At 44.1% G+C, this 27,907-nt stretch overlaps 1 protein-coding gene across 5 annotated transcripts in view; it reads left to right on the top strand.

The window, feature by feature from the left end:
• The window catches only part of ATXN7L1 (ataxin 7 like 1), a 462,010-nt gene that overhangs the window by 123,592 nt on the left and 310,511 nt on the right, over positions 1–27,907 (top strand). For all 5 annotated transcript variants that reach the window (XM_003482700.5, XM_021063506.2, XM_005667724.4 and 2 more), the window contains 2 exons: positions 3,047–3,091; positions 7,460–7,610. The gene's annotated coding sequence lies outside the window, so the exon portion shown is untranslated. The remainder of the gene's footprint in view (positions 1–3,046; positions 3,092–7,459; positions 7,611–27,907) is intronic.

Genomic DNA, 27,907 nt, shown 5'->3' with positions numbered 1-27,907 from the left:
AATGCAAACAAAACTCTGGAGGATATTTTCAGTCCACGTAGAAGAACACTCTGTTTTCAAATATTGCTTAAGTAGATCAGAAGCAACCATCTACCAAAAAAAAAAAAAAGAAATATGTCAAATACAAATCTTTCTTCCTTAAAGCCATTCTCTTAGGTTTCTTTACCAGGCAAGGAAAAAAGAAATGTGTCTCTAACTAGAGCCCTTCTCTTAGAATTGATGTGAATAAAGTTTTTTAATTTTCAGCATCAACAGAAAGAGCTACATGTGTAACTCACTTCATAATTATGGTGGTGGTGGTACTGACAAAGATGGTGATGGCAGTGATAATAGTGGTGGTGGTGGTGGTAGTGATGGTGTTAGTGCTGGTAGTTGTGGTGGTGAGAACAGTGATGGTAGTGATGATGATGGTGGTAGTGATGGTAGAGATGGAAGTGATGTGTGGTGGTGATGGTGGTAGTAATGGTGATGGTGATGGTGTTAGTGGTGGTAGTTGTGATGGTAGTGATGGTGGTGGTGATGATGGCAGCAATGGTGGTTGTGGTAATAATGGAGATGAAGGTGATCATGGTGGTAGTTGTGGTGAGAGTAGTGATGGTAGTGATGGTGGTGGTGATCGTGGTGGAGATGATGACAGTGATGACAGTGATGGTAGTGGTGGTGGTAATGACAGTGATGGTGGTAGTTGTGGTGGTGATGGTAGTGATGGTGGTGATGATGGCAGCAATGGTGGTTGTAATAATGGAGGTGATGGTGATCATGGTGGTAGTTGTGGTGAGAGTAGTGATGGTAGTGATGGTGGTGATGATCGTGGTGGAGATGATGACAGTGATGACAGTGATGGTAGTGGTGGTGGTAATGACAGTGATGGTGATGGTGGTAGTTGTGGTGATAGTAGTGATGGTGGTGGTGGTGATGATGGCAGCAATGGTGGTTGTGGTAATAATGGAGGTGAAGGTGATCATGGTGGTGGTTGTGGTGAGAGTAGTGATGGTAGTGATGGTGGTGGTGATCGTGATGGCGATGATGACAGTGATGGTAGTGACGGTGGAGGTGGTGGTAGTAACGACAGTGATGGTGATGGTATCAGTAGTAGCTCCACCACTGAGCATTTCCTATAGACCACAGGCCCCGAGAGAGGAACTGGTAAGATGAACCCCCTCCCACTCATTATGGCTTTAGTCTTCTCACCTCCGCAAGTTCAGAGTTTCATAGAATGTGTTGGGATTTGCAGTTGTGAGGGTTGACCTTCAGGTCGTCATCTTTGCTGAGTTTAGATTTGGAGAAATGTTGCCATCTAGTGCCCCACAGGAGTCTTAACTCTTGAAGCCAATACACCAGTCTCCCTCTGCCTAGTTCCACCCCTTCTCCCAGGTAAGAGGTCAGGTATACCTCTGGCTGGGACTGGTGAACATCCCCCACAACTACCATAGGAATCATGGAAATGTCTCCAGGATTTTTAAAAAATCCCTTTTCCTTTCACAAAATGTGCAAAGAGTAAGAACTAGACAGAGGCAAAGGAATAGCAAAAGAATTAAAATGAGTAATGAGTTAATATTTACTGTGTATGCCATATTAAACTCAGTGAGGAATAGGGGAAAGAAATTAAGGAGAGGTTTTTGTTTTGTTTTGTTTTGTTTTGTCTTTTTAGGGCCTCACCCGCAGCATGTGGAGGTTCCCAGGCTGGGGGTCCAATCAGAGCTACAGCTGCTGGCCTACACCACAGCCATAGCAACATGGGATCCAAGTCGTGTGTGCAACCTACACCACAGCTCATGGCAACGCCGGATCCTTAACCCACTGAGTGAGGCCAGGGATCGAACCCGCAACCTCATAGATCCTAGTTGTGTTTGTTAACCGCTGAGCCATGACGGGTGCTCCCTAAGGAGAGTTCCTGATTCAACAGTGAGATAAGTGAAGCGAGTCATGGTTCTGGTCTTCCCTTGCCCTTTGGGTCCCTCCCTTCGGAACCTCTCAGACCCTTCCAGGCCCGCTGTGCTGTAAACCTTCCCACCCTCACCCACCTAAAGCCTGCTCTCTCAAGGATGTCCTCTTCTGCAGTAACAGTAGCTCAATCCATCCGCCACTTCTGCTGTGTTTTTCTAAGCCCTCCAGAGGCATATCTTTCATGGAAACCTCCAATGACAATAATAATCAGCTAGTCCATAGAGCAGCAAGCGGCCAGCCAGGCTGGTGGGGGAGATGCTTTGAAAAGGAAGAATCTGGAGTTCCCGTTGTGGCGCAGTGGTTAACGAATCCGACTAGGAACCATGAGGTTGCGGGTTCGGTCCCTGCCCTTGCTCAGTGGGTTAATGATCCGGCGTTGCCGTGAGCTGTGGTGTAGGTCACAGACGCGGCTTGGATCCCGCATTGCTGTGGCTCTGGCGTAGGCCGGTGGCTACAGCTCCGATTGGACCCCTAGCCTGGGAACCTCCATATGCCGCGGGAGCGGCCCAAGAAATAGCAACAACAACAACAACAAAAAAGACAAAAAAAAAAAAAAAAAGAAAAGAAAAGGAAGAATCTCTATGCCCCCTCCACCCTCAGGCCTGCTCTGCAAGCTTGATCTCGTCTTTCTTTCATGGTGTAAGTCTCTGGACTTCGCTTTACCTCTTCATTTGTTTGCTTAATGTTCGTTCGTCTCCCCAACTAGTCTGTCAACTCCGCTAGGGTAGGGGCCAGGTCTGTTTTGTTCACAGCGAGCTGCCCGGAGCTTAGCACAGTGCCTGGCACACGAGAGCACCCTGACGAATGCTGGGGGAGAAAATAACTCTAGAGTGCTATTCGGTGCAGTGAGTGGAGACTGGGGGGCATGGCCTACGCCCCTGGCACTGCCTGGCCAGAAGGAGTGCAGACTCCTGATTTTCAGATTGTTTGACCTAGAGCCCTGGCCCTCCCCAGATCTTCAGCTGGAGCCCCCTCTTCCTTTTGGAAGAGAGCGCCATGCACTAGCTCCTCAGCCGCTTGCTCTGGGCCCAGCCATGCCTTCAAAAGGCTCCAGGCAGCACAGTTTGAAAACGATTGATCTATTTCCTTCATTTTACAGAGAAAAACTCATGGAAAAGCTGAGAAACATGGAAAGGCGACAAAGGTAAGAGACAGAAGACAAAAAAGTGTACGTCAGAGAAAGCATCTGCTTTGTCGTGTTTTCCCCTGGTGGCGCCTCGCTGTCATTCAAGAACCCCCGGCAGGATCTGTTCTCCCTCAGGCGGGAGTTGACTGTGAGAAGCATCCAGCCTGGCCCGCAAACAAAAGAGGCCTGGAGAGAGTGCAGGAACCGAGCAGCTGGCGAAGGTGGCTTTGAGGATGCTGGTGATGAAGACGGTGCGTGCCTTGTAAAGGGGCCCGTCTGGGAGACAGCAGCCACGTTGAGATGCTGAGGACAAAGGCTTTTTTGTCCTTTGCCACCCGTGAGGCGGTGCTTTTCTGAGCAGCTCTAATTATAAATCCCTGTCCCACTAAGATGGGTAAACTTGGCAGCCTTCGAGATCTGCCTTGTGTCTTTAACTATTTCTCAGTTGGTTTAGATTTGGCAAAACCCCAAGCGCCTTTTGCCAAAGCACTCTTTCCCTTGATTTCTAATCCCTTGAGTGGCTTAAGGGAAATTTCATCCATATGTTTCTGAGTCATTTACTGTGAACTCATCTTTTGGTAAAAGAAATATGTTCCCAAGCCAGCACAGTCTAGAGAATAGCAAATGTTTCAGGCTGAAACAGGTCATGCTTTCTTTTAGAAAGAATTTCCTGAGCGCGAGGAGGAGGGAAGGAGAGCAGCATTTCCTGTCCTCCTGTTCCTTCCCCTGCCTGCATGTCCTTTCTCAACGCTTACTTGAAAAACCTCTGTTTTCTACGAAACTGGTGAATGCCATATTTGCATGTGGGTCTAAACAAACTCTATAAGATTTGTCATTTTCAGCACACATTCTCCTTTGTAACCTACGCTGGAAAAGAAACATGTGGTGATTGCACAAACATTCAACATGGCAGGTGTCTCTCAGCAGCCCAGTGAGAGAGATGTTATTTTCCTATATAAGGAATCTGAGACTGAAAAATCTGAAGTTAATTAGACAAGGCATGGACTTAAAGGCAAAGCCAATTTCACATCTAGGGCTGTTTCCCAAGTCCTGTCTGTGCTCATTCTGGTGCACAGAGGGGAGGCCCGACACATTCTAGCTGATAGTCACCGTGGAGCTAATGATGAATCCTGGCCCGATGTTTCTGGTGAAGTCAACAGAGACTAGACTTGACATTGTTGCAGGAGAGTTATCCTCTCTTCTGTTGCCTCAGGAGAGTTTGGGACCCGCCCTCCTCATCGTGGGGAGATGTCATACAGAGAAATTGTCAGTCTTGGAAGTGAAGTCTTCAGTAATACTAATAATGATGATGAGGCTCCAGGTGCAACTTGGGCAAGGAAGCCCATAGATGAGAAAACACAAGAGACATTTCGGTGGAACACAACGTGTGGATCTTATTTGGATCCTGATGTGAGCAAATCAGAAACACAAGGAAATCGAAATCGGGAGTTCCCATCGTGGCTCAGTGGTTAACGAACCCGACTAGTGTCCATGAGGACACAGGTTCGATCCCTGGTCTCGCTCAGTGGGTTAAGGATCCAGCATTGCCGTAAGCTGTGGTGTAGGTTGCAGACATGGCTCAGATCTGGTGTTGCTCTGGCTGTGGTGTAGGCCAGCAGCTACAAGCAGCTCAATTTGACCTCTAGCCTGGGAACCTCCATATGCTGTGGGTCTGACCCTAAAAAAAGAAAAATAAAAAGAACACAGGGAAATCATGAGATAATCAGTGCCTGACTATTTTATAATATTAACAAATGATTATTATTTTGATATGTGATGAGGATATTGTGACTTTTTTTTTTTTTTTAAAGATAGACCTTGTCTCTTAGAGGCACTGCTTAAGTATTTGTAGTTAAAACTTTATGATGCCTTGAACTTGTTTTAAAGTAATCTGGAGTGGGGTGGGGGAAGATAAAAGGAGATTGGCCTGGTTTAAAAAAGGATTGAAGCTGAGTGATAGGTACAAGGGGTGCAGGATGTTCATCAAAAAAACATTTATATGTTTGAAAGTATCCATGTCAAAACATTGTTGTGATTATGATGATCATGATTCTAACTAATTTAAAATTTCCCCCTTTCACATTATCTTAATCATTGCAACAACTCTGTGAGGTCTCACGTGAACATGCTATGGGGTTTTGTGGTGGTAGCAGTGGTTTAAAGGAAAGAAGGGGAGGCAGGTAGAAAGGACGGAAGGAGGGAAGAAAAGAAGGGAGGGTGGGGAGGAAGGAAGGAAGGAAGAGAAGGAAATGGATGGAAGGGAAGAGGGAAGAGACGTTGAGCCAATGGGGGAGAAGGGGAATAATTTCTTAACAAAGAGTCATGTTTCTGAAGATTCAAGTCCCCAGAGGCACAGAATTCATATGTGCAATCTTGGCCTCTTTGCTCTCTGACACCCTGATTCTAGAGCCACATTGCAGGCGTGGGCCTGAAGGCCAGAACTCTTCAAAGGTAAAGAAGCACCTCACCTTGGCTTTTGTCGCTGGCTCTGCGGAGTTTTCCTTGATGTTGGCATTTTAAAGCTGCTCTCAGTAATCTGCACCATGATGTATGTATATTGGACAACAGGAGGCAGACATACTTGGGAGATTCTTTTTTTTCTTCTTCTTAAAACAACAACAACAAAAAAACAACTCCCAGATATTCTGTTTCCTGGATGAAGTTACTGAGGAAAAATTTTGAGTGATTTCAGGCTAATGGTAAAGTAAATGTATGCTCCCTCTCCAGCATCACATGAAAATGAGAGTAAACACTTATTGTTAGGTTTACAATATCTCCTGTTTCCTTTTGCAATTTTTTTTTTCTTTCTTTCTTTCTTTTTTTTTTTTTTTTTTTTTGGCCGCCCTGGCATATGGAGTGCTTGGGCCAGGGATTCGATACAGGTTACAGTCACAGCCTAATCTGCAGCTGTGGCAACACCAGATCCTTAACCCACTGTGCCAGGCTGGGGATTGAACCTGCATCCCATCACTCCCGAGAAGCCGTGGATCCCATTGTGCCACAGCAGGAACTCCTCTTTCCTAACTTTGTTAATGGGCATTTTCTAATATACACAAAGAGAAGGCATAGGATATGACCCGCTCCCCTGACGTCCAACCCCAGCAGTTGTCAGTAACCATCTTGTTTCACCCATGGCTTTCCTTCCCCCACCCCAAAGGATTCATTTAAACAAATGCCAAGCGTCCTTGTCATATCCTCTGAAGAACTTCTGTGTGTATGGCTTCCTCTTATTTCAGATTCGTGGGATCCATAGATGACTCTCATGGGGGAGGGAGGAGGGGCTGGGGGTTTGGGATGGAAATGCCATAAAATTGGGTTGTGATAATCATTGTACAACTATAAGTGTAATAAAATTCATTGAGTAATAAAACAAATTAAAAATAAAATACATTTAAAAAAAATAGATGGCTCTCAGATGCATTCGTTGAGAGAAGACTCCATCCAGAGATAACCAGTCTTGTGGATTCGGAGGTAGGAGGAGGCAGGGATGGCAGCGAGGCCTTTGAGGAAGAAGGGCAGCGGGTCCTGCGTCGACAGTGAAAGTGGCAGATTAGAGGCTCAGAGATCTGCCCCAGGGCTGCAGTTTCAAGGGGTGGACTTCCCTATCTGATGCCCAGAAAGGGGGCAGGGCTGGTTATGCAGAGAGAGCCTGGTCCTCCACTACCACTTCCTTGGCAGTGTCACGTGATCAAGTCAGAGGGCGCTGCACCCAGAGAGAGGCAAGGTTTGGGCTCCTGAAACTTGTTCAATTGGACTCTCAAAACATTTTTTCCTTGGAGTCCCGCTGTGGCTCAGAGGTAAGAACCCAGCTAGTAACCATGAGGACTCGGGTTCCATCCCTCAGAGGGTTAAGGATCCCGCATTGCCATGAGCTGTGGCGTAAGCTGCAAATGCAGCTCTGATCTGGTGTTGCTGCGGCTGTGGGGTTGGCCGGCAGCTACAGCTCCAATTCCACCCCTAGCCTTGGAACCTCCATATGCTATGGGTGTGGTCCTATAAAGAAAAAAAAAACAACTTTATTCCCACCCGATTTGATAGAAACCTTTCTAAACCATATCACACACGCCTGTGCCTCCTTGAGGAGGGAAGTACAGGGAATGTTTAGCCATTTCTTGATGACTTCGAGGCCTGACATCAAGGACAGTTTTGTGTTGATCTCAGATATGGTCAGACCTCCAGAGACTGAGAATTACTTTATAGATATGCTCCTAAGCCAAAAGGACACTCGATTTTTCCATCTTTTAAACACACTGCTTTAAATGGAAGTATGGTTGATTTACAATAGTGTGTTGGTTTCAGAGGTACAGCCAAGTGATTTCATTATATGTGTATTTTTTTCAGGTTATCTTCAATATTTTGTAATAATCTCTTTTTTTATTTTAATAGGATAAGGTGAAGGTTGAAGGCATTGTCTTCTTTCCTGCCAGCTGTGTCTTTTTACAGCCATCCATGCACGTGACAGTAAGAACCACGTCTCTTCTGCTTCAAACTTGGTGCTTCTAACTGGGATCTGAAGACTGTTACACCTGTGTCTGAGGTAAGAGGAAGCTGGGTGAGAATCCAGGGGACTCACTTCGGAAGAAAGTGTATGGATTATGTGACACCAGTTTTGTGTCTTCCGAATCGCTTGGTGGCTTACTTTTTAGTGATTGGCTCTGTCCTGAGACGTTACGGCTATGAGTAGGTGATCTATTACTTCTGTATTGCTCACAGCTGTTTGACACAAGCTCAAGAAGTAACCTAAATCAGATCTCAGCATCTCCCAGAGTTAAGAAAATATAGCAAAGCACAGGAGATGAGCAATAAGGAGCCCGAAAATATAGACACATCATGGTGAAAACATCCTCCTAGATATTCCTGGGTCTTGGTGGGAGAGAATGGAAATAGTAATTTTTAAAACTATGTTTGATTCAAAAAACATATATCTCACAAAAGGAGATACAGAACATAATAAGAACACACTCAGCTACACCCAAGTCGGCAAGTCTAGGAGTGAAGAGATGCTCATCCAATGAAGTGGATGAAAGATGCTCTCCCACACTTAACACAAACCTTTGCGTACAGATATAAGAGCAAGGCCAGAGGGCTGAAGTACCCAGACCTCTACTACCAGTCTCAGTTGCCCACAGGAAAAGCAGGGGTCACCTTTCCAGTTATCCTCCTGACAATTTCTTACTCAGCAGGGAGACCCTGTGTTTTAGATTTATTTTGATCAATAAGGACATGTAGGTGGTGAGCGGGAAATGAGAGACATCTCAGGTGAGATGCTTCCAATGTTCTGGGAGATGTTACCGGAGAGTGGGCTGCAGGGAGCTGGCAGACAAGGAGCCTGGAGGTTAGGAAAGCAGGTTTTCAAACTGCAGAGAAAAGACAGAAGACGTTTTATGAACTGAGGCCCCATGGCATTGACTCTCAACCCTTCCTGTGCAGTAAAATCATCTGGGGAACTTTTGTTCATTGAATTTTTTTGATTGAGGTATAATTTATATAACTTGAGTATACAGATATGAATGTACCACATTTAAGGCCCCACTTTGAAAATGAATTTGGACAGATGCATACGATCTGTAATGTACATTGCTGTCAAGATAAAGGACAACCACCCCAGGACAACCTCTTGCGAGCTTCCCAGAACCCTTATTCCTTGAGGCAAACACTGTTCAGACCCTGTCTCCATATCTTACTTTTGCCTCTTCTAGAATCTCACATAAATGCAATCATAGAGTGGGCACTTTGAGTGTGCATGGACTCACATAGCATCATGATTTTGAGGGCCATTGATGTGGTCACGCGACTCAGTAGTTTTCTCCTTTTCTGTTCCTGGGTCTATTGTATGGACATACCGCAATGTGTTCATTCATTCTGTAGTTGAGGGACATTTGAATTGTCTCCAGTTTGGAGCTATTATTAATGAAACTATTAAGTCTTTTCTTGTACATGTGTTTTCTTTCTTTCTTTCTTTCTTTTTTTTTTTTTTTTTTTTTTTTTTTTGTCTTTTGTCTTTTTAGGGCCGCACCCTTGGCATTGGAGGTTCCCAGGCTAGGGAATCGGAGCTATGGCTGCTGGCCTATGCCACAGCCACAGCAATGCCAGATCAGAGCCTCATCTGAGACCTACACCACAACTCACAGCAACACCAGATCCCTAATCCACTGAGCGAGGTCAGGGATTGAACCTGCAGTCTCATGGTTCCTAGTCAGATTCATTTCCGCTGCACCACAACGGGAACTCCACGTACATGGGTTTTCATTTTTCTTAGATGAAATCCTTGAAGCAGTGGTGTTGTCATTAGGTATCTGTATGTTTCTCCCAATGGGAACCTGCCAGAGCAATCTCTAAAGTGGTCACATTATTTTCTTTTCCCAGCAGAAATGGATGAGAGTTATAGTTGCTCTGCAGTTGTCAGTATTCTTTTAATTTTGGCCATTAGTGGGTATCTCATTTTGGTTTTAATTTACATTTCCCTGGTGGCTAATGATGTTGAACACTTCTTCATGCATTTTATTGGCTGTTTATATTTTTCCTCCGTGAAGTGCTTAGTCAAGGATTTGGCCAGTTTTTCACTTGGGCTCTTTGTGTTTTTTATTACTGAGTTGTAGAAATTGCTAAAATATGCCTGATACAAGAACTTTGTCAGATACATGTGTGGCAAATATTTTCTCCCCGTCCATGACTGACTTCTTCTTTGTATTAGCTCTTTTAAATATTTTAAAAAAATTTATATATTTTTTGTTGTTTAAATTTTTATTGTAGTTGATTTACAATGTTCTGTCAATTTCTGCTATACAGAAAAGTGACCCAGTCATGCATACATATACATTCTTTTTCTCACATTATCCTCCATCAAGTTCCATCACAATGACTAGATAGAGGGGAGAGGATCAAGATGGCGGAGGAGTAAGACGTCCCACTGACCTTCTCCTACAAACACATCAAAAAACCACATCTACATGTAGAACGATTTGCACAGAACATCTACTGAATACTGGCAGAACTTAAACCTCCAAAAAGGGCAAGAAACCCTCTGCAAGTGACTAGATACAGTTTCCTGTGCTGTGCAGGATTTCATTGCTTATCCACTCCAAATGCTATAGTTTGCATCTACTAACCCCAAACTTCCAGTCCCTCCCCCTCCCCCTTTGCCACCACACATGTGTTCTCCATGTCCATGAGCTTGTTTCATTTCTGTAGACAGGTCCATTTGTACCATATATTAGACTTCAGATATAAGTGATATCACATGGTATTTGTCTTTCTCTTTCTGACTTACTTCACTAAGTATGAGTCTCTAGTTCCACCCATGTTGCTAGAAATGGCATTATTTTCATCTTTATTGTGGCTGAGTAGTATTCCGTAATGTATATGTACCACATCTTAATCCATTCTTCTGTCGATGGAGATTCAGGTTGTTTCCATGTCTTGGCTATTGCGAATAGTGCCGCAGTGAACATATGGATGCATGTATCTTTTTGAATGAAAGTTTTGACTGGATATATGCCCAAGAGTAGGATTGCTGAGTCATGTGGTAGCTCTATATTTAGTTTTATGAGGTACCTCCATTTTGTTTTCCACAGTGGTTGTACCAATTTACATTCCTATCATCAGTGTAGGAGGGTTCCCTTTTCTCCACACCCTCTCCAACATTCGTTATTTGTAGACTTAATGATAGCCATTCTGACTGATGTGAGATGGTGCCTTTGTCTTTTAATGGGCAGAAGTTTTTCATTTGCAGGGGAGGGGAAGCAAAACATTTTTCTTTTTTTTAATTAAAGTGTAGTTGATTGATAGTGTTGTGTCAATTTTCTGCTGTACAGCATAGTGATCCAGTCATATATATAAATAGATAGATGCATAGATATGCATTCTTTTTCTCATATCATCTTCCATCATGTTCTAGCCCAAGAGATTAAATCTAGAAATTTTTAATTTTAATGAAATACATTTTAACACTTTTAAAAAATTAGTATCTGGGTAACCTAAAAAACAAAACAAAATCTTGTTTGCATCCTACCCCAGAGATTTGGTTCAATTAGTCTGTGTTGGGGCCAAGCATCAGTGCTTTTTATTTTTATTTTTATTTTTATTTATTTTTTATTTTTTTATTTTTTTTTTTGTCTTTTTGCTATTTCTTTGGGCCGCTCCCGCGGCACATGGAGGTTCCCAGGCTAGGAGTCTAATCGGAGCTGTAGCCACTGGCCTACGCCAGAGCCACAGCAACGCAGGATCCGAGCCGCGTCTGCAACCTACACCACAGCTCATGGCAACGCCGGATCGTTAACCCACTGAGCAAGGGCAGGGACCAAACCCGCAACCTCATGGTTCCTAGTCGGATTCGTTAACCACAGTGCCACGACGGGAACTCCCATCAGTGCTTTTTAAAGGTTGCTTCAGACTTTTCACCATGAAGCCAGGTTTGAGAATTCCAAACGAAAGGGAAATACAACTTGAAATACAGAGGGCTCTAAAAATGAAATTCTGAGAATATAATAAGGCATAATCCCAGTGAATATCAAGGAGGGACCTAAAAATCCCCTTTGTGTCAGCAGCAAACATTTCAAAGAGGAGGCAGAGAGAGAGCAGATAATAACAGGACACAGAGGCTATGGTGCTGCTGTTACAGCTCTGGCCTTTGAGATGCCCAGAGAACAAAAAGTGGACCTCAGAAAACCATGTGTGGGGCATGAAGATGAACAAGAAAGGCAACATCCTGCAGCGGCAGGGGAAGCAGATGATGGGAGGGCCCAGCTAGGGTCTGACTTCTGCCCTTTCCATCTGGAAGCAGAATCTTTGCCACCAGTGAAATGGAACACAGGTGGTTGAGGGGGAACAGTAGCTGAAGATGGACAAAGAGGCAGCGAGGGAGCCCCGAGCAGCTCTAAATGAGTTCAGGTCTCCAGGCCCCGTGAATCACAGCCCTGGGAACAGAAAGACTTTGAGAGATAATTGAGGAATCACATTGTCATCTTTAAAAAATCACGGAGGAAGGGAACATTGCCAGAAAACCCAAGAGGAGAAAATGCTCCAGGTTTCCAAAATGGGGCTGTTAGAGACTATGAGGTCACAGCACTGTCCAGTATCTGTCCCAGGGATGTGTCCCTTGAAGACTGGGCAGCCCAAAAAGCAGCTGCGACTTCAAATCCAGCTGACAAGACTCTCCTCTTGGGATAAATCCTATGGATACAGATCCTGGCCCAGCCCTGCTTTCCTGCATTTTTAGCTTCTCTTATATGAGTAATAATTAAATGTCATTAATCATTGACATTTATTAAGCACCTACTATATGCTAGGCTAGTGTGTCTCAAATTCTAAGATTCTTGAGTCTTCAAGAATACATGTTCAGCATTCAGCCCAGACAGAGATTCAAAGACCTCCATTTGAAAAGCACTGGATTAAAAGCTAAGAGCTGGTAGATGGATGGATAAATAAACTAGACGGATGGTACATCTAGACAATGGGATATCATTTAACACTAAGACAGAATAAGCTCTAAAGACATGAAAAAGTTTGGAGGAAACTTAACTGCATATTACTAAGTAAAAGAAGCCAATCTGAAAAGGCTACACACTGTGCGATTCCAACCATATGATATTCTGAAAAAGACAAAACTAGAGACAGTAAAAAGATGCTCTATTGGAGTTCCCATCATAGCGCAGTGGAAACGAATCCGACTAGGAACCATGAGGTTGTGGGTTCAATCCCTGGTCTCGCTCAATGGGTTAAGGATCTGGCATAGCCATGAGCTGTGGTGTAGGTCGCAGATGTGGCTCGGATCTGGCATTGCTGTGGCTGTGGTGTAGACTGGCAGCTGTAGCTCCAATTAGACCCCTAGCCTGGGAACCTCCATGTGCCGCAGGTGCAGCCCTAAAAAGAAAAAAAAGATGCTCTCTGGTTACAGAGGGGAAAAAGGAGGGATAAATACGCAGAGCACAGAGGACTTTTAGAGTAGTGAAACCACTCTGTATGATATTATAATGGTGGATACATGTCACTATACACTTGTACAAACCCATGGAATGTATAACACCAAAGTAAAGCACAGTGTAAGCTATGGACTTTGGGGGATAGTGATGTATCGATGTGGGTTCATTGATTGTAACAAGTGTACACTCTGGTGGGGGGATGTTGATGGTGGGGGAGGCTCTGCCCATGTGGGCTTTGGGGCACATGGGAACTCCGGATTTTCTGCTCAGTTTTGCTCTCAAGCTAAAACAACTGTGAAAAATAACATCTATCTTCAAAAAATTAAAAATGTAAGAACAGAAAATCAGATTTTTGTAGAGAACATTTAGACCCTGCAGAATATACCCATGAATCCATTAAAAAAAAAAAAAATGTGAGGTACCTCATATGCATTATTTCTGATTCTTAAAACCACCTACAGGATACATGTAATTATTATTCAGATTTTAGAGATGATTTAACTGGGGCAGGTTTAAGTAAATCGACCCAGATCACATTGTGAGCAATTGGCAGGACAGGATTAAGCTCAAGTCTTGCACGTGAATGAAAAACCTGTGCTCTTGACCATGGCTGCTCACTACCTCCCACTGTGATCTCAGATCTCCGCTTACCTGCTGTGCACTCACCTGACTTCAGCTTCATTCCAGACCTTTCTGGCCTGACTTTGTTTGCATGCTTCTCTCTTTATCCCAACTGTATTGTTGCCAGGACCCTTGACCTCCTCTCAGCCCAGCCCTCAGTCTTAACCCCCGCTGCTGACCAAGTGCTTGCCAACCTCATTCTCAGCTGGCCAGCCCCTTACCCAGCACTCCCACCTCCAGCTTTGATTCTACCCTTATCTCCCACCTGTATACCCAGCCCTGCCCTGCCCAGCCCAGCCTGGGAGCTGGAATCAGGGCTTTGTCCTGGTTCAAGGCTTCAGTCACAGCAGTTTAAGCCATGAAGGGGAACAACCCATGGCCCCTTCTGCTGCAACTGGAGGAGACCAAGTCTTCTTCACTTTCAGGAAGTGCTGCTGTCATATTATCTAGATAAATCACAGATCAATGTGGGATACCATCTGTGAATTTGAGGTGCTTTGCTTTGTTAAGAAGCTTATATTCCCATCTCTAGTGCCTTCTTTTTTTTTTTCCCCCTCCATAATGGCTGCACCTTTGGCATATGGAAGTTCTAGGCTAGGCGTGGAATTGGAGCTGCAGCTGCCTGCCACAGCCACAGCCCCAGCAACGCCAGGTCTGAGCCATATCTGCGACCTACCTACTCTGCAGCTTGCAGCAGCACCAGATCCTTAACCCACTGGGCGAGGCCAGGGATTGAACCTGCATCCTCACGGACACTTTGTTGGTTCTTAACCTGCTGAACCACAGCAGGAATTCCCCTGGTGCCTTTTGAAATGAATGGGTATAATGTCACAACCTTGGGTGGTAGCTCTCAAGGAACAGAATAAGGGCAGCAGTCACTGGCTTCCTCACGAAGTGAAAAAGTATGCCCAATTTTGGCATTGTCATAAGGAGCAACTATTCATGAACTACTGCCTCTACAGTGCCAGTATCATGATTTTCTCTCTTCCCTAAGACATAGGCACAGATGGCCCATACTTGTCTGGGAGCCAGCCTCAGCAATGCTGTTATTCTGTCCACCCAAAGATGTGTTGCAATATCTGTTACCTGTTTAAATACCTTCTGGAAATTTGGTATAATTCGCTTCTCTAATATGATACTTTAACTTTTAAATGCATTCATGTTAAGTCTAATGGTCATTGTAACTTTGTATGTGACATCAAGTTCATAATAAATCTGTTATTACATGGGGAAAAGTAGGCAAATGGTTAGCCAGCCAGTGGGAGTAGAATTGGCGGGCAGACTCCAGAGTCCTTTGTGGCAGCTATTACATCGTTTCTCTGTGAGGGTGAAGCAGTGTCTTCTGGGAGTCGAGCAGGTACTATGCAAGGAAAGAGATCATCAACTGAGTTCCATCTCCCAGAGTCCCAGCAATGGTCTACTGAGGGACCTTGGAGAGCCTGGGAAGGCTCAGGGGCATTCTCATCTCAGCCAAGGCTAACACCATAAGCGTAAGGCCATTAATGATTTCATATTCAAGAGTTGAGAATGAAGTGAGTCCTCAGAACCTGTGATCCTGACCTCTTTGCCCATGATGAGCATTAGAACCAGCCTGACACTGGGGTACAGATTCCGTGGTACCTACCTGCTGCCCCTACAAAGAGTTCATCAAGACCAAGTTTTTCACAGTGACTTCTTTTCCATCCATCTTCTTTGGTCCTCTTTTTGGAAAAATAAAACCTGAGAACTAAGGCTGTGAAGCATCTAGAAGGCTTTTGATGCCGCAGTCATGCGTGACTGCTGCCCAGTTCCCCAGGCCAGTCCTTCACATTCATGTTCTATACCAGATTACATTTTCAGGTTACGTAGACTCAGCCTAATTACTAAGCAAGCTTCTTATGCTCACCAAGAAATAATTTTATTAAAATTTGGCTTCATATAGAACTGTCCGCAAGCAAAGAATGTGTTGATTAGTGAGCATGACTATTCTATCCTCTTAACAGGTATAGTTTTCAAATAAGTTATTTAATAATCCTCTAGTCTATAAAAAATGATTCGTTTCCTCTTGCAACTGTTAACAATGACCACAAATAGCAAATTCAAGACAAAGTTACTATCTTAGACTTTTGTAGGTCAGGAGTTTAAAATCAAGGTGTGGGGAGGGCTGTATATTTTCCAGCATCTCTACAGAAACATCTATTTCCTTGCCTTTTCCAGCTTCTAGAGGCTTCCTATATTCCTTGGCTCGTGGCCCTTTCTTTTATCTTCAAAGCCACATTACATCTCTCTGACCCTTCTTGTGTTGGTCACATTTCTTCCTGTGATCACAACTGGAAAAAGGTCTCCACTTGGAGGATTTGTGTAATTACATTGGGCCCACCCAGATGATCCAGGATAATATCCCCATCTCTCAACCCTTAATGACATCTGCATATTCCCTTTTTCAAAGGCAAGTAACATATTCGCAGACTCTAGGGATTAGGACGCAAACATACCTGTGGGGCCACCATTCTGCCTGCTACAAAGGAAAAGGGTAATGTTAATGCCATCCACACTTTAAGTGTCTCTCAGGATTTGTGAAATACACTTTATAAGGTTGGTATTATCTCTCTTGAAGGACCATCTATCATGTGTTCGATGCAACAGCATCACAGAACAAGTTAGTTGTCAGTGTATTTGCTGAAGCCTTCAATATGAGAAGGAACATTACCTGGAGCACAGCAGTGCATGATTTTTTAGGGAAAAGCTCTGAAGTAAATGTTAATTTTTCATCCCTTATCCAGAAGGGCTTCACATGCCTCTGGATTTACAGGTTAAATACAAAACTGTACAAGTAAAATTATTTTTACCTGGTGGACATCAAATTTCTGGGCCCTCTCAACTTCAAGCATGACATCCAGGTGGATCAATATTATCTCCAACACAACTTCTCCCTTCAGCTCAGGTCATCAGGGGTTATATTTTGAGGCTCTCCCACAGAAAAGCCCTGGCTACCCCAACTTTATGCCTTTCAAATATCACCCACTGGATCTTTGAAGACCTAAAGAAATGATTTGCCTCTGTTCTGACTCATGGAAAATTTTCCTGGGCGAAGGCAGGCCCCTGTGTCATCACAGTTAAACCTCTGTTCTGAAAACCACCAGCATTCTGACCCTGCAGGAACACAATTATACACATATGCTTCTTAAGAGAGACCAAGACCAGAGCTGTCCAACAGAGCTTTCTTCAATCATGGAAACCTTTTGTAATCAGCACTGCTCAATGCAGTAGCCACTAGCTACTTGTAATTACTGAACACTTGAAATGTAGCTAATGTGACTAAGCAAATGAATTCCTTATTTTGATTAGTCAGTTTAAATTTAATATAAATAGTCACAGGTGGTTGCTGGCTGCCATACTGGACAGGGTAGATCTAGACTGTCTAGGGGAAAAGGAGAACTTGGCCATCCAGGTCGTATTTTGATCCTGTTGATCCCATCTAAAGGGATGGGGATAGGGTGTTTCATCATACTCTGCATTGATCATTGCAAACGCAAGCATTGGCAGAGTCTGAGAGGCTAAGCACCGAATCTGTTGATTCAGCGTCAACACAGAGCATCCAGAGCATCCGGACCTGCAGGTTTTCCGTTCTGATGACCTGACCCTGAGCAAGGCAGCAGTCTCCACGTGAAAGAATGCCCAGAAGCTGGCCACAGTGCAGCCTTGAATCTCTCCACAGAGAGCAGCAGCAAAAGGCACAGCCCACAGCCACTGCTTGGCCACTGTGCCAACCACAGGGTACACTTTCTATCCAACCCCCAACACCCAGATATGGTGGCTGTGCCTGCACCCACCATCACGGTTTTGTAAATTGGACCTTCTAGCAGTTATAGAAGGAGATTACCCTACAAAATATGAATGTATTCAAGGAGTGTTCCTGGCTCTTCCTTGATCAATTCTTCATTTAGTCTCTGCCACATGCCCATGAACTTAACCCAGTAACTGGGCTTGGGTGTAACTAGTATTACCCTCAGCTCGCTAGGGCAGAGCCTTTCACTGCAGGTCATCATATTGGCTGATGCATTTGGAACATAGCTCATTTTCTCTCATACCTACAAGGACCCCTTAGTGGCTACAACTGCCTGCATGTGCATATGAAATACATCTCATTTTTATAAATCCTTCCATTCCAATTAGGTGGCTTCAGTACCATAACCCCAGTTTTTCCAAAGCAGAAATTAAAGGTGAATTTTCCTTTCTGCTCACTGCTACCTAATGGCTATTGCTGTTCCTCACATTTGAACGTCCCCTATTTGTGCTGCTACATTTACCCCAGTTCCTGTCAGCCCCAACTCTTAAAGCCACAGTGACAGGAGTAACTACCAGTATGAACATCCTGTTGAGAGACCAGTTTTATCAGTTCTGCCTATAAGATTAAGTTGAACAAACTGTCTCCCTAGAGAAAGTTTCAATGTCAGCAGCCTAGTTTGGGTATTCACCAAGATGCCCAATTCACCCAATTTTCCATGTATATACCCCAAACTCAAAGAAGAATAACCCTTCGCTAGCCCTATTTCCCATTGTCTAGGTTATCCATTCTGATGGGCTGGAACTGTAAGTCTTCCTATCCTCAAAGCCCACCTCTCATCATCCCCTTTTGGCCACCAAGCTTGATGCCATGTCGCAACAGCATATCTCCTATCCCCATCAAAGACACTGAAGAATTCCAGCACCCAGAGTTTTAGTTCTCTGTGAACTATGAGATCTGACCTAGTATTGTACCTCCTACATTCATGAGCTATAAATAGCGATGCCTTTCTGTTACCAGTTTAAGCCTTGGATAGGGGAAAATAATGCCTCAAGATAGAGACCATTTAAGGGCTGATCTTTTTTAAAAAATGTATTTTATTAAAGCATAGTTGATTTATAATGTTGTATTAATTTCTGCTGTATAGCAAAGTGATTCATTTAAACATATATGTATGTTCTTTTTCATATTTTTTCCATTATTTTTTTATCACAGGTTATTGAATATAGTTTCTTGTGCTATACAACAGTACCTTGTTTTTTATCCTTTCTGTGCATAGCAGTTTGCTTCTGCTAATCCCAAACTCTTGATCCTTCCCTTCCGCCAACCCCCTCCCCCTTGGCAACCACAAATCTTTCTCTATGTCTATGACTGTTTCTGTTTCATAGATAAGTTCATTTGTGTCATATTTTAGATTCTACATATAAGTGATATCATATGATATTTGTCTTTCTCTTTATGACTGACTTAGTATGATAATCTCTAAGTCCATCCATGCTGCTGCAAATGGCTGATTGGTATTCCAGTGTGTGTGTGTGTGTGTGTGTGTGTGTGTGTGTGTCACATCTTTATCTATTCCATGTCCGTGGGCAGTTAGGTTGTTCCCATGTCTTAGCTATCGTGCATAGTGCTGCTGTGAACATAGGGGTGCTTGTATCTTTTTGAATTACAGTTTTGTCTGGATATATGCAAAGGGCTGCTCTTTAGAAAGGGCTGTTCTCTCATTAATATTGAACAACTGGACTCAACAAACAATTTTTGTTCACCTCCATGTGCCAAGCCCTGTGCTAAACACGAAGGATCCCAAGTATTTTGTGGCCCTCAAGAAGCTCACAATATGGAGAAGAGACAAGCAAATAAGTTAGTTCTGATAATACAGAGTAACTATGTCCCATGAAAGAAATGAGATAAGGGCACACAGAGAGAGGGTCATATTCCTCACAACAGGGCGGGGGGAGCAGGCGGTCTGGGAGACATGCCGGGGGGAGTAGTTAATCAGGTGGATGGGGTAAGGTGGGGGCCGACGTTTCTGCCAACACATGCAATGTGTTCAGTGGAATAAAAGAGCACATCTACAAGATGACGCCTCAGAGCATGGACCCAGAGCATCTGAGGCATCTAAGGTGAGACAGGAGGATGGAAGGGGAGGCATCCCTAAGAAGGGGCAGCTATTTCATGCTAAGGGGCTTGATTTCATTCTGCAGGTCATAGAAGGCCACCGAAGGACTTTTAAGCTGGGGTAAGGTATGGTGATGTTGGTGTTTCAGGATAGGTCTGAATGCACAGTGTGGAGACTGAATAGAAAACCAAACTGGAGGCAAGAGGACCAGACAGGTAGCAGTCTGGTTACTGAACAGTGAGCTGACCGTGGCTAGGTGGGTGTGACAGGGCAGAGGAGAGAAAAAGGCAGTTTCGGGAAATATTAGAGGTGGAAACGACAGGCTTGGGGAGGTTGGGCAGCTGCAGGACTCTAGGTTAGGTTTCTGGTTTGGACAGCTGGGTACTTAGTGTCACTGGCTGAGACAGGGAATAAAGCAGTCCCATTACAAGGCCAGAGAAGGCAGCTCCAACCCTCACTCTTAGCTTAAATCGGCTTCACCTCCCCGACCTCTGGCTTTCTTGGTTTCTCAGTTTCAGTCAGACATTAGCCTTCAACCTTTCCTGCCCAGCTGGTTTGCTCCCTGAAGGAGCATCTGCCTTTGTTCCACTGTTGGTCTTTCCCTGGCGTGGAAGCATCCTCAGGGTGGATTCTTCAGTTCACCTCACTGACCACCAGTCAACCCTCCACTCTCATTACCCAGCCCGGCACCTCTGCCCTTAACCAACCCACCCAGCTCACCACTGACTCGCTTCCATTCTCCACCCCTGTTGGCCTTGGCCTTGCTTGGCCCTCCAAGCTCCACTGTGACACAGTCCAGCCTGGACCCAGTCCCTTTCAGGGCCACTCAGAGCCCAACAAAAAAGGGCACTGCTATCCACAACAAAACTTTAGAAGAGGCTATAAAAGAGATGGCTTGTGAACCTTAAAGAGGAAAAGGGGGTGATAACCAGGAACTTAACATAGGGTTTGCTGAGAATAAGGTCATGGACTTCCCTTTTTGGATGGACTTTCTGGATTAATTAACCAGGAAAATGCTGTGGACAGAAAGGTGTTTGACCAAATTTCTCATGTCCTTATACATAAGATCGAATGGTAATACAATTAGGTGGGTTCACCTTGAGTTGAATAACTGTAGCCCAGGAATATTAATTGACTGACTGATTGGTTGATTCTCCTTCAGGTGCTTAAGGACTCTGTCCTTGGGCCTGTCGTCAACACAAATTTTATCAATGATTTGGACAAAAAGAGACATTATAGCTATTAAAATATGAGAAGGCCATTGAACTAGATAATTTAATGGATGATCAAATTGGGAGGCTAAAGGATCTCTCTAAGTTGGAATGATGGATCACAACCAATAAGAAAAATAATGATATTAGTCTTCATTTAAGACTAAGAAATCCAATAGCAAGGATTTAAAAATGAGTGAAATCTGAATCGACAGCACTTTATTAACACGAACCCAAACTAAAGGTTTTCTTGCCTTCGAGGGCAAAGTGAGCCAAAGAGACCTACTCCAATCTCACCATTCAGGGAGCACTGTGGTCATTTCAGATGGTGTCCAGAGCGAAGGATGCAGCGTTCCCCTCTGCTGTGAATGTGACGTCCAGCTCTCAGTGGCCTGTGTAAGAGGGACTTTGTAAATTTGACAGTGGCTGCCTCTAGGGAACGGAATTGGGGGGCAGAGTACTTTCATATGCTTCGGTTTAATACTTATGTAGCATCTATTTGCTTGTATTTAAAAAACAATGGAAAAATCAGGAACATAACATGCTAGCTAAGAGTGCGGGATTTGGAGTCAGACTGATCATTCAAATTTTAATTCAGGTACTTTTTGGCTGTGGGAACGTGGCAGATCACCTACCTTACCTGGTCCTTGGTCATTTCTAACATTGAGAAGATACCTACTCTGTAAAGTCCTCACGAGAAAAAATATAAAAACCACATCTGAAGTCACTGTGAACTCACATCTTTAGTTTGGGTTCGTGTTAATAAAGTGCTATTCAGAGGTGGACAGCCAGAACCAAGTGCTCAGAAATGGCAAGAGAGATCCTGAGAAGGAAACAGCTGATGTTTCGAATGTTTGGGGGAGGGGCAGTAGAAATGACTTTTTTTATTCTTCTCTCTAAAAGGCATAATTGAGACCAAATTCACCAAGAGACACTGATAAAAAGTCAGGCTTAGAAACCGGTGGTTTATGACCTCTCTGGCACCTTGAGTTTAGGAATCCGCATGTGATGTTTACTGAGTTGAATTTTGAAGAATGAAGCAAAAGTGTTTTGGTGGAAATGCCGCTCAGTTCAACGTAAGAACTGTTTTAGCTCAGGCTGCTTGTGGAAGGTAGTGAGTGCCCCGTGGCTGGAGGCATCCCAGTGTGGACAGCACAATCGCCTACCAGGGATGGTAAGCAAGGGACTCTTGCCCTGCAGCCTGGTTAGGTTAGTGGTCGTGAAACCAGGCTGATCATTGGAAGCACAAGGAGAGCTTTTTGAAATGGAGGTTTTGTGTCCACACACTCCTAATGAACCAGAACAAATATGTATTTGAGGAGTTCCTGTCGTGGCTCACTGGTTAACGAATCCGACTGGGAACCATGAGGTTGCGGGTTCGATCCCTGGCCTTTGCTCAGGGGGTTAAGGATCCGGTGTTGCCGTGAGCTGTGGTGTAGGTCGCAGATGTGGCTCAGATCCTGCACTGCTGTGTCTGTGGCGTAGGCTGGTGGCTACGGCTCCGATTAGACCCCTAGCCTGGGAACCTTCATATGCTGGGAAAATGGCCCAAGAAAATGGCAAAAAGACAAAAAAAAAAAAAAAGTATTTGAGAAACATGCACCAGGAGACACTGACAAAAAGTCGAGCTTAAAAACTGGTGGTTTATGACCTCTCTGTTATGTTGAGTTTAAGAATCCACAATGTGATATTTACTGAGTTGAGTTTTGAAGGGTGAAGTGACAAGGAATAAGAGCCAGAGTGTCACTGTAGGAAGTTGGGAAGGAGAAAGAGTGCAGATAAGTGGGGGACCCCAACCCAAGCATGGCCAGGACACAAGGGCTCCTCACCTGGGAGGAGATACGGATCCAGAGGGACCCTTGGGTATGTGTCAATTTCCTGCAAACCACTAGGATGAATTTCCTTTGAAAACCATAGTCACAGATAATCCCTCCCCACTAGGAACACATGACAGATTCCATTTTGAGAGATGAGCCAGGTCTTAAACAAAACTAGTGACAGAGGGAGATGTCACAGTGCTGTGGCCTGTGAAGGGAAGGAGAGGCATGGCCTTGGTTACTTTTTAATTGGAAGAAGATGTTATTTCAGGCAGCAAGACATTTAAGAAATGCCATTGTTTGTTTCCATCACTGATGAGAAAGAAGTGAACATGTAAAGAGTGGACATTTAAAATTAACCATCTTCGGAGTTCCCATCATGGTGCAGCAGAAACAAATCCGATAGGAACCATGAGGTTGTGGGTTCAATCCCTGGCCTCGCTCGGTGGGTTAAGGATCCGGCGTTGCCATAAGTTGTGGTGTAGGTCACGGAGGCAACTCGGATCCCGTGTTGCTATGGCTGTGGTGTATGTTAGCAGCTATAGCTCCGATTCAACCTCTAACCTGGGAACCTCCAGATGCCACAGGTGTGGCCCTAAAAAGACAAAAGACAAAAAAAAAAAAAAAAAATTAACCATCTTCAATTAAGGAAGAGTTCCAGGCCTTGTGGGGAGCAGGTTAGAGGATCAAGTACTAGTAAAGTACTAGTTACAATAGCAAGCACTTTCTAATATACAGCACAAACGAACCCTTCCACAGAAAAGAAAATCATGGACTTGGAGAATAGACTTGAGGTTGCCAAGGAGTAGGGGGATGGAGTGGGGATGGATTGGGAGCTCGGGGTTAATAGATACAAACTATTGCCTTTGGAATGGATTAGCAATGAGATCCTGCTGTGTAGCACTGGAAACTATATTCAGTCCCTTATGATGGAGCATGATAATGGGAGAAAAAAGAATGTGTACATGTATGTGTAACTGGGTCACCATGCTGAACAGTAGGAAAAAAAATAACTGTTAAAAAGTAATAATAATTACCAAAAAAAGAAGACAAAAAAATAAAACTTTTTAAATATAAAAAAATAGCAAGCACTTTCTCAGTCATCGTAACTCCGTTTGTACCTCTTGGTTATGATATTGGGATACTAGCTTATTCTGGGAGCAGCATTTCCCAGATTTTATGCTGAGGACCCCTAAAAACTGGAGCATGCAAATGTGTGCCAAACTTCGTAGGTAGCTGGATAAATTGGTCTCCTGCATATTTTTTACTATTTTTTTAAAAATGTGTGATTAATAAGATACGCACATAGTTATTTAAAGCTTTACCTGAACTCATCGCAGCTTCGCATCAACAAGAACTGTCCCAACTTGGGTACCCATTGCTGTCCGCGGGAACTACACAAATGTTTTCCTGCTTGAGAGAGTGAAAACTAAGCCCGGTCACATAGGAGGGGTCTGTTGGCATTCATTTTCCTCCCATGCACTCTACAAATAGCTTTTCCTTGGTGTCCGTTGCGTTGGCTCTTCAGGTGTCTATAAGAAATAAGATGGGAGGCAGAGAGAGGTTGGAAGAAAAGAGCAAGGAATTGCTGCTTTCCTTTCGTGGTGTAGAAAGGTCCACTTCTCACCAAGTAAAAATGGAGCTCTTTGACGCTGCCAAGATAAGTGAAATAAAATGTAATTTAGTTTTAAAAAAAAAAAACCTCTTCTATTAGAAAACCGAAGAATTATTGGGAAGAGGGATTGCCTGAATTATTCATTGCTTCAAAAATGATAATTGATTTACCACCATGTACAAGGTTTGTAAACTGCCCTCCAGCAATTTACAGAATAGCAGGGCTGCAGCCGGAAAGGGAGCAGGGAAGGAATGTCACACATACCAGAAAGTCAGACACAAGAATTTATTAGCTTACATCAAATTCGATTATAGCTCTACAATTTGTAAATCTCTTTCAAATTATGAAATACAGTGCTGGCAATTTGTTGAAAATGATACACCCACACCCCACGGTAGCAGTGTAAATGGATAGAATCCTTTAACAAAGCAATTTGATGGTGCATTCAAGAGTCTTAAAACGTTCAGGCCTCTTGATCCTATTTATTTATGGGAATTTAAAGTAAACAAGCCAAAGGATGTGAAAAGTTTCATGCAGAAATATTTTCATTGAGCACAATTTCTTTTTTTTTCTCCTTTTTTGGTGGGGGAGCACACCCGAGGCATATGGAGATTCCCAGGCTAGGGGCCGGATTGGAGCTGTAGCTGCCGGCCTACGCCACAGTCACAGCAATGCCAGATCCAAGCCACGTCTGCAACCTACATCACAGCTCATGTCAATGCCAGATCCTTAACCCACTGAATGAGGCCAGGGATCCAACCTGTGTCCTCATGGATATTAGTCAGATTCGTTTCCACTGAGCCATGACGGGAACTGCACCATTGAGCACAATTTCTAATATTGAAAATTTGGAACCTATCAGAGAATTAACAATAGACAGATATTAAATTACAGTAAGGCTACTCAATTGAACACTATGTAGCTATTAGAATGTCAGTAATGAAGACAGCTATAGAAGCACAACAAAATGTGGAAGATAAAATACTGAGTGAAGAAAACAGAATATAAAATTACGCCTTAATTGTAGTCGAATAAAAGTATATTATCTATATTACCTACCAAAAAGGACTGAATAGAAATATGAAGAATCTGAATGATTTCATTTATTGTTGGGAATTCGTGTATGACTTTTACCCCTTTTTATCTTAGAGTAATTTATATCATTATAGAGCTTGGCTCATGAAAGTCAGCATGGGTAGAGAAGGGATTTTTACCAAGCTCACCATCTCCTTCACTTCAACAGTATAGACTTGAAAAGTCATTATCACTAATTCCCAGCCTAAGAGCGTCCTTCCCCTCAGGTGGGGGAAGAAAATTGAACTGTAGTACAAGATACTACAGTATAAGGTTTTCCCACAAATAAGCCACTGAGTCTCCCTTCTGGCCTAGAATGAGATGCAAAGAAATGTAGGTTGACCAAACAGCATCTGACACTTTTATAACTGGGAAACTGGCCTTTTTCATGTAAACCTCCCCAAAACCCTATGAAATGTGTTCTTTCCATAGGAGAAAACAGATGCTCAGAGAGGTTAGGTGGTTTGCCCAAGGTCACACAGCTAGTCTCATTGTACTTACACGCCACTTCCTAGGCAGTTGGGGAAAAGACGAAGGTGCGCTTTCTGTGATGAAGATCAAGTCATTTTGCAATTAGGTCATCAACCTACTTGGTCTTTGAGATTTCAGGCTAGTGTTCTCAACTCTGCTGGTACATTAGAATCACCTAGGGGTGAAGTTTAAGTTTCTGGTGCCTAGGCTTCGCCTCCAGAAATTTTGATGTAATTGCTCTTCGGTACAGCTAGGACAAGAGAATAAGATATTCCCCCTCCGGTGATTCTTGATGCAATAGGGCTGAGAACCATTAATTTAGGGCATTGTATTTCTACCTTTATCCCATAAATCTTTCAGTTGGCCCCACAATTTGAGTTAGAACTCTCAATTCACTCTTTTCATGTTTATTGTGGTGAAATGCACATGGCGTAAAAGGCACCGTCTTAACCATTTTTAAATTGTGCAGTTCCGTGGTACTAAGGACAGTCACAATGCTGTGCAACCATCATCACCATCTAGTTCCAGAACTTTTCCATCATCCCAAATGGAAACCCAATCAACAGTCACTCCCCATTCCCTCCTACCCCCAGCTCCGGGCAGTCACCAGTTTACTTCCTACCTCTAAGAATTTGCTTATTCTGGACCTTCCATAAAAATGGAATTATGCAATAGGTGCCCTTATGTGCCTGCCTGCAAGTTTGCAAGGTCATCCCTGTTGTAGCAGGACTCAGTACTTCATTCCCTTTTACAGCTGAATGATATTCCGCTGTATGTATATATCACATTCTGCTTATGCATTCAACTGGTGATGGACACTCAGGCTGTTTCCATCTGTTGGCATCCATTCACTCTTCTCCCCACATCTGAAGTTCCTGAGGGCACACCTTCACAGAAAGGAGAACTGGAGAGGAAAAGCTTCTTAAGTTTGCAGTGGGCTCTGGAGTAGACTCGTGGTTCTCAAAGTGTGATCTCCAACCAGCAGCATCGCTATCACCTAGAAAATTGCTAGAAATGTAAATTCTCCATCCCTGCCCCATATCTTCTGAAGCAGAACCTCTGGGAGTGGGTCGTTGTAAAACTCTGTTGTAACAAGCCCTCCGGGTGTCTCAGACACAGCCTGAAGTTTGGGGACCACTGGCTTAACTGACACTGGAGAGGGGTTTCAACTCAAGGCATTTCTGCTGCCTTTCCTTGAGTGAAGTGAGCCCACACTGCAAATGAAGCCCCTTTGGGGCAGCATGGTCCAGCCTCGGGCAGCCACTCGCTGTTCAGGCACCCCGTCTGTTGGGACCCAGGATGCCATCGTCACCGAATTGAGCTGGTGCACAAGACAGGGCTCACACAACAGCCTCCAGTTATTACAGCTCTCTGCAATACACAGACACATGTTGTAAGAAAATAGACTTCATTAGAGATCTGCAGCCTAGCAGTTTACATTGTTGAGTATCTCCTCTATGCAGGGAACTGCAATCAACACATTCACTTTAGAAGTTAGGAAAACAGGATTTCCCGTCGTGGCACAGTGGTTAACGAATCCGACTAGGAACCATGAGGTTGCGGGTTCCGTCCCTGCCCTTGCTCAGTGGGTTAACGATCCAGCGTTGCCGTGAGCTGTGGCGTAGGTCGCAGATGCGGCTCAGATCCCGCGTTGCTGTGGCTCTGGCGTAGGCCGGTGGCTACAGCTCCGATTTGACCCCTAGCCTGGGAACCTCCATATGCCGCGGGAACAGCCCAAGAAATAGCTAAAAAGACCAAAAAAAAAAAAAAAAGAAAAAAAGAAAAGAAAAGAAATTAGGAAAACAGTTGGCAGGGTCTCTTGCACTCAGCTTTCTGCTTCTGCCCTCATCTGGGAGGGTCCTGCTTTCCCCGCGAGCCTGGACTCCTGCTCAGCCTGCAGCCACACGGGTCATGTGTCCTGCTACTTCCAAGCCTTCACTCAGGCTGTCCCTCTCTCCCTGTGACCCCCGCCTCATGACACCCACTCCTGGAAGCCCATCCATCCCTTGCTACTCAAGCAGCCTTTCCCTTTCTCTCCTGGGAGCCTGGTGGGGCATCTCAGCCAATAGCCATCTCTTCTGCTCCCTAATTTTTGGCACCAGCACGCCTTACTTCATCATACTGTGTGGCCATCCTCTGTTTGGCGTCACTTTTTTTTTTTTTTGGTCTTTTGTCTTTTTAGGGCTCTACCCACAGCATATGGAGGTTCCCAGACTAGGG

Source organism: Sus scrofa, chromosome 9, assembly GCF_054392235.1.
Source record: "Sus scrofa isolate SSC_HxYL_T2T_F1_AM1 chromosome 9, Sscrofa_HxYL_maternal_Yorkshire_Landrace_v2.0, whole genome shotgun sequence".
In the NCBI taxonomy this organism is placed as follows: Eukaryota; Metazoa; Chordata; class Mammalia; order Artiodactyla; family Suidae; genus Sus; species Sus scrofa.
Note: the sequence above shows the minus strand (reverse complement) of the source record. Positions and strands in the feature narration are given on the sequence as shown.